Genomic DNA, 6,088 nt, shown 5'->3' with positions numbered 1-6,088 from the left:
TGCTCATTAATAACGTAATCCCTGTGTCAGCTACTCCGCAAACCGGCTGGCGCTGATCAGTCAGCGTACCCTGAGGGGGAGCAGCTGTAATTTTTTTTTCGGAACTGTATAACGGCTACGTAATGTTTTTCTCTCTGACCATGAGAGAACGACCACTGACAAAGATGTATATTCTGTTGGCATCACTCTGGCAGTGCACGGCTGAAAGCGTAATATCTAGAGTTTTTCGAAAATATATATCAAACACAAATGTGGCCATGGCGACCCCCCTTCCCCCCTCCCCCCTCCCCCCCCCCCCCCCACACACACACGCATACAAACACTAAACCCGAATGAAAAGAGTGAAGGAGCAGTGGCTGGTTCCGCACAAGTCAAAACTGCTGACAAAAAGGGCGCTCTAAATTCTAAGGTTTCTTAACCCTTTCAGGCTCGGGGATGCCAAGTGGAATCACCAGATTTAGGGGCCACCAGTCTTCATCTTCAATTGAGCGAGAAAGCCCTGCTGCTTTTGATGTAGTTCCAACATTTAGAAATATATCTGCATCTTTTAGCGGTCTTTCACCTGATTAACGTATGTTAGTACATAGGACAGGGACACAAAAACTGCATTCGCTTTGCTGTCGCTATCGCCTGGTGCCACGTCCTCCCTTGGATCGGGTAGAAGAAAGAAAAGCACTTTTGTTTTTCTCGAACAACGTGGAAGGGTACAAGTAAGCGCCACGTTACTCCTTCAAAATAAATCTTTTTTCTAAACACATTTATTAGCCTTCTTTCTTCCGAAGGAAATCGACACATTCAGAGCTGGCGATTTTCATACGGAAAGGAAGAAGTTCATATATGGGCCCGCCAGACGTGTTCAGGTGTCTATTCATTCGATAAAGAAGAGATAGCAGTCCTCGTACGTAGAACTTCCCAAACATGACACCCCTATTCTTGGCCGATCAACCTCTATGCGTATGCGCCATTCTACAAGGTGAACAGCAACAACATGGCAAGTTTAACCCCGTTCCCCCTTTCAGTCACCGGTCTCACAGTGTGTGGTTAGTTTATTTCAATTAAGACATCTGAATTTCCTTTGCTTTAATTACTTCATGTTTTTATCATTATTTTATTTTTATTTATATTTTTTATTGTTACCTTTATAAGTTTTCATTTTTGTTTCGTTTTTTAACGTTTTGGGCACCTGTCTTTTTTTTTTTATTCGTGAAGTCTGCCTTGAGGCATAAGTTGAGAAAAGGGGGAGTGGAATGAAGGTTACAGAAAGTTAAAAGAAGGAGTGTAGACCAGTTTCGGCGAGGTACTCGCATAGGCTGCTGGTGAAGTGATTGTCCATAGTCCACTTCACATAGTCCCCGTCGCGGTTCCACCACAGGCCGACCTCCCTGAGGAGCCGTTTTCTAATAGGGGCCGTCGCTGGGCAAGTCCACAACAGGTGCCGCACATCACAAATGTCCGGTGCAGCGCCGCAGTGAGGGCACCTGTCAGTTGCTGGCAGATATTTATCACCCCACCGATAACGGACAGATGGAGTCAGGGCCGCCCCTGCCCGAATCCGGCGCACTGATACCTCCTCCTGCCGAGTTAGACTACGGGGGAGAGGGTGCGAACACGGAGGAATTAGAGCGCGTGTTCGCTGGCGCAGAGCTTGTGAATCGGAGACATGGGACAGGAACGGATCTGGGGGAAGAGGGGAAGGTGGCGGGTCGTCTGATGTGTCAATGTGAGTCATAGCATCTGCTTGAATGTTATGTGGATCGTGAGCATGACCGCGAATCCAGTGTATGCGTACAGGACATGGGTATTTTGCGCAGAGTAGGTGAATTGATTGTGTAATCTGGAATGTGCGTCGAACAGCCTTAAGCTGTTTAAGGGCGGCGAGGGAGTCTATAAATATGAACTGCATTGAATGTGGGAACGAGCGGAAGGGAAGCAATGGCATTGTAAATGGCTTGAAGTTCCATTGCCAGGGGGGTACATGTATCTGCGGTGTACGTCGCACGAGAGTTGAGATGCGGATGGGAGGGACTATATACAGCGGTAACTCCCCGCTCTGCAGTATGTGACGCATCGGTGTACAATATGCACCCTTCAGGCAGATGCGCGGCTGATACCGACGGGGAAACAGTGGGGCGATTGTCTGTGAGCTGACAATACGACCACGGAGGGAGCGTCTTTAAACGATGAAGTTGTAGAGACTGTTTGCGAGCTCTGTTTGCCACCCGCTGGTCGATGAGTTCACTGAGAGTATTAATTTGGGCGAACTCCTGAAGCACGGGTATGGGTGTCAAACGAGGCAAAAATGTTATTGCGCGCATAGCCTCACGATTGATAGCTTCAAAGGAGTCCCACTGTCTGCGGGTGAGACGTTGAAATTGTGCCTGATATATTATCCGTGGCTGAAGGATAGAGCGCACAAGCTGGCGGGCCGTATGAGCACGTGCGCCACCAGATCGCATAGCTATGCGACGAATCAGACCTATAGTAGCGTGAGCTGATTTACGTGTGGCTGTCAGCCAAGGGGTGCCAGTCCCAGAGGTATGAAGGAGGAGGCCAAGAATACGAACAGTTTCTACCTGAGGAATCGGAGAACTATCTACTGTAAAGTTTAAAGGGACTGCTTTCCGTAAGCCGGCTTTGTTTCCAATGCGAATGAAACATGACTTAGTAGGCGAGAGGGTTAGACCCAGAGGTGGGAGGCGAGATGTAAAGACATCTAGCGCATGTTGGAGGGCCGACTGATGGATAGACGCATCTGGGTGACAGCACCACAACGTTATGTCATCGGCGTACGCAAGCACACGGATAGAAGGGATGGTTTCTAGGGCTCTAACAAGAGGAATAAAAGCCACATTGAATAATGTGGGGGCGAGAACGGAGCCCTGGGGCACTCCTCTATTGGAAGTGAAGTTACCAAAGGGCTTTCCATGGACCCGTACACTGAAGGTTCGATTTGTTAAAAAGGCGTGAATGGATAGGAGAAACCGGTGAGGGAGACCAAGAGTTTGAAGGGAGGCAAGAATGGCAGAGTGAAGGATGTTATCATATGCCTTTGTTATGTCTGTCGCGATCACCGTTCGAACGAGGTGACTCTGCGGAGAGTGGTGAAGCACGTCAGTAGCCAAAGTAGCAAGACCATGCTCCGTTCCAATTTGGGGACGGAAACCTATTTGGGAATCTGGGTAACAATCGTGTGATTCTAGCCACCACGACAAACGTGCGGCGAGAATGCTTTCGTAAAGCTTGCAGATGGTAGGCGTGAGAGAAATTGGACGAAGGGCCGAAAGAGATACTGGAGGCTGACCTGACTTGGGTATTGGGACCACAATAGAATGCTTCCACTCTCCAGGGATGACACCAGAACGCCACACTTGGTTGAAAGTATCCAGTAGGGTTTGCAAAGCAGACTCATCCAAGTTACGGAATAAAGAGTTTGGTATGCCGTCGTGCCCGGGAGAAGTGGTAGTCTTGAGGCGTTCAATGGAGGCTAGCAATTCTGCCATAGTTAGATCACAAGTAACCTCATCGGAAGGCTCTGTAACCGATAAGACTGGAGGAGATGTAGGGGTGCAGTTATGGTGTGGAAAAAACTGACGGGCCGCTTGTTGTGCAAATGTATCTTCGTCCACATTCAGCGCGAGGCGAATGCTTTCAGTGTAATCTGCAACCTGAGAAAGGCGCTCCATGGCGTGAAACACTCTCCAAAGATGTCGATTGCCCTGCGTAGAGGACAGGCGGGCACACCATGCAGCCCAGCGTTTCCTGCCTAGTTGCTTTGCATAACGCCGCGCTCGGGCGGTAGCTCGGTGAAGAGAGGGAAGAGCCAAGGGGTCTTCAGGGTTGCGAGAAGCATAATGATCGGCCTGGCGACGAAGAGCCCACAGATTCAGGAGGTGTATGTCCGGGTTTGGGTCGCCTTCATTTACAGTATTGGTAATAGTATGAGTTGCAAGAACATCAGAGAGGGTAGACACTGCTGAAGACGGGTTGAATGTTGATAAACGATTGTCAGCGCGTACAGAGTACCATGATGTTATGCGTACGCTGCGGCGTACTTTCCGTAGACGCGAAGGAGTGAGGGAGATAAAAATAGGGCAGTGATCACTACCCCAAGAATCTGATTTAACATCCCAACGAGGGTTACCGGGCCCTAACCACCAAGTCAAGTCAGGTGAATACGGGCCACCTCTTGGGCGGGTAGAAGTATTCGGGTGGTTTAAAAGTTGAAAGGAATTATCTGAAAAGCTGCCTTGGATGTGCGCACCTCTTGAGGAATCTGCTGGGTAACCCCACGAAGTGTGTGCGCCGTTGAAGTCTCCACCAACTAGAATAGGGATACCCGGGTTGGTACAACGAAGGAAACGTACCCATCCAAGATTGGGAGATGCGGAGCTAGGACGGCCATAAAAAGAAACTAGAATAAGAGGGGTGCGTGCTGGTTTAACAAGAAGGGCGACGACCTCTTGACGTGTGTTGCACCACCGTGAAAGGTCTAGCGGAGTATGGGGAATGGAGCTGTGAATATAAATTGCAGATTTACCTGGGGTGAGGGAGGAGGCGATGCAACGGCGATCAGGGATCGAGGGTGAATTGTATGCGCAGAATCCCGAAAGGCGTAGTAGTGAATTATGCTCTTGCAACAGGAACGCCCATGCCTTCAACTTTCCGTAACGAAGGCGGATATTCACCTCAGTGGCCTTATTAGCAAAGCCTCGACAGTTCCACTGCACCACCATAGATGATGCACTATCCATGGCGAGGCCGAAGAGCTTCTATGATGAGGGAGGTCAACTGCTTCATGAGCGCCAATATTTTATCCACTGTCGGGGTAGTCACGGTTAACGGGTGGTCGGCACATGATTGTGGTCCAGTGGTTATTGGGGGTGATTCCTGTGAAGATTGCTCCCGAGTGATTAATGTTCTTCTAGAGGAGTGAGAACGACGCTGTTCCCGGCGCTGGGTGAGTTCGTCTAGTCGACGGCGAGCCTCCACGATAGCATTTTCTAAAGCTGCGTCTTCATCTGTGGAATCCACTTGTGAGGGATGCACTGGTCGTGTTGGTGTATCATTTGATCCACGAAGGCGAGCCGCTTGTGCGTATGAACGCTGCCGAGAAGACAGGTGCTGAGAAGACGGGTGCTGCGCAGCGGGGTCAGTTCAAGGAAGCTCAGGGAAGTCGTCGTCATCACATGCGAGGGCAGCAAAACGATTACTTGTAGGAATATCCTGTTTAACAGATGGCTTGTGCAGCTTCTTCGCTCGCTTCTTCTTTGGACAAGCGGGAGAGCGTATATCGTGGTCCGGCGATTTGCATAAGGCGCAAAGAACTGATGGTTCGTTCATGTCGACCACAGCAGCAGGATTAGGGCAGGTGGTTTGCATATGGCCTTCTTTGTGGCAATGATAGCAAAAAATACGACGTGGTCGGAAGGGCTGGGGTTAGATAATCGCACCGTAGTAAGTAAGGTACTCCGGCAGAGTCAAAGGGCCTTGCAGAACGAGCAGGTATGAGCCCCGGCGTCCCATAGGCCGTGCTTGCAGTACTACGTGAGACTTGCAGCGTATGTTAGCCCGCACCTCCTCCGGAGGACTTGTGCTGTCAACATGATAAACCATGCAGCGGAGGGTGTCAGGACTAGATGCAAAATATATTTGCACCGGGACATGCTTGCTATTGTCCAGGGGGATCTGAGTAACTGCGCACATTTTCTGGGCGTCCACCAAGGATGGCAAGTTTACCGTGATGGTGTTAGATGGGCGATGAACGACGAATCCGCAGTAGTTCGAAGAGCCAAGAGCGTGATCAATTGTGGCTTGAACATACCGGGCAGGGATTGCAGTCATATAAAAGCGCAGTGTGGGCTTGATGGTGACGCGGAAAGAGTGAGCAGCAGGTGGAAGCGAGGCTCGACTCACGGGAGGCATCAGTGGAGGCTGCAGGGGCTCAGACGCTCGTGTCGACCCTTGATGGGAGTGCTGAACAGGTGTGACGGGCACTGTTTCTTGAGGGAGTGCCACAGGCACGGAGGCGGTGGAGCAGTCCATGGCACAGACCAGTGTCGTGGCATCGGGAGATTGAGCAGGTTGGAGA

At 50.4% G+C, this 6,088-nt stretch overlaps 1 protein-coding gene across 6 annotated transcripts in view; it reads right to left on the bottom strand.

Annotated features, from left to right (window-relative positions):
- Positions 1 to 6,088, bottom strand: part of LOC149327230 (atlastin-1-like) — an 87,512-nt gene that overhangs the window by 6,605 nt on the left and 74,819 nt on the right. The gene's annotated exons all lie outside the window — the stretch shown is intronic.

The sequence above is a fragment of the Amblyomma mixtum genome, chromosome 10 (genome assembly GCF_055824585.1).
Source record: "Amblyomma mixtum isolate Tamu chromosome 10, ASM5582458v1, whole genome shotgun sequence".
NCBI classification, from domain to species: domain Eukaryota; kingdom Metazoa; phylum Arthropoda; class Arachnida; order Ixodida; family Ixodidae; genus Amblyomma; species Amblyomma mixtum.
The sequence above is the reverse complement of the archived record's forward strand: the minus strand, read 5'-3'. Positions and strand labels throughout refer to the sequence as shown.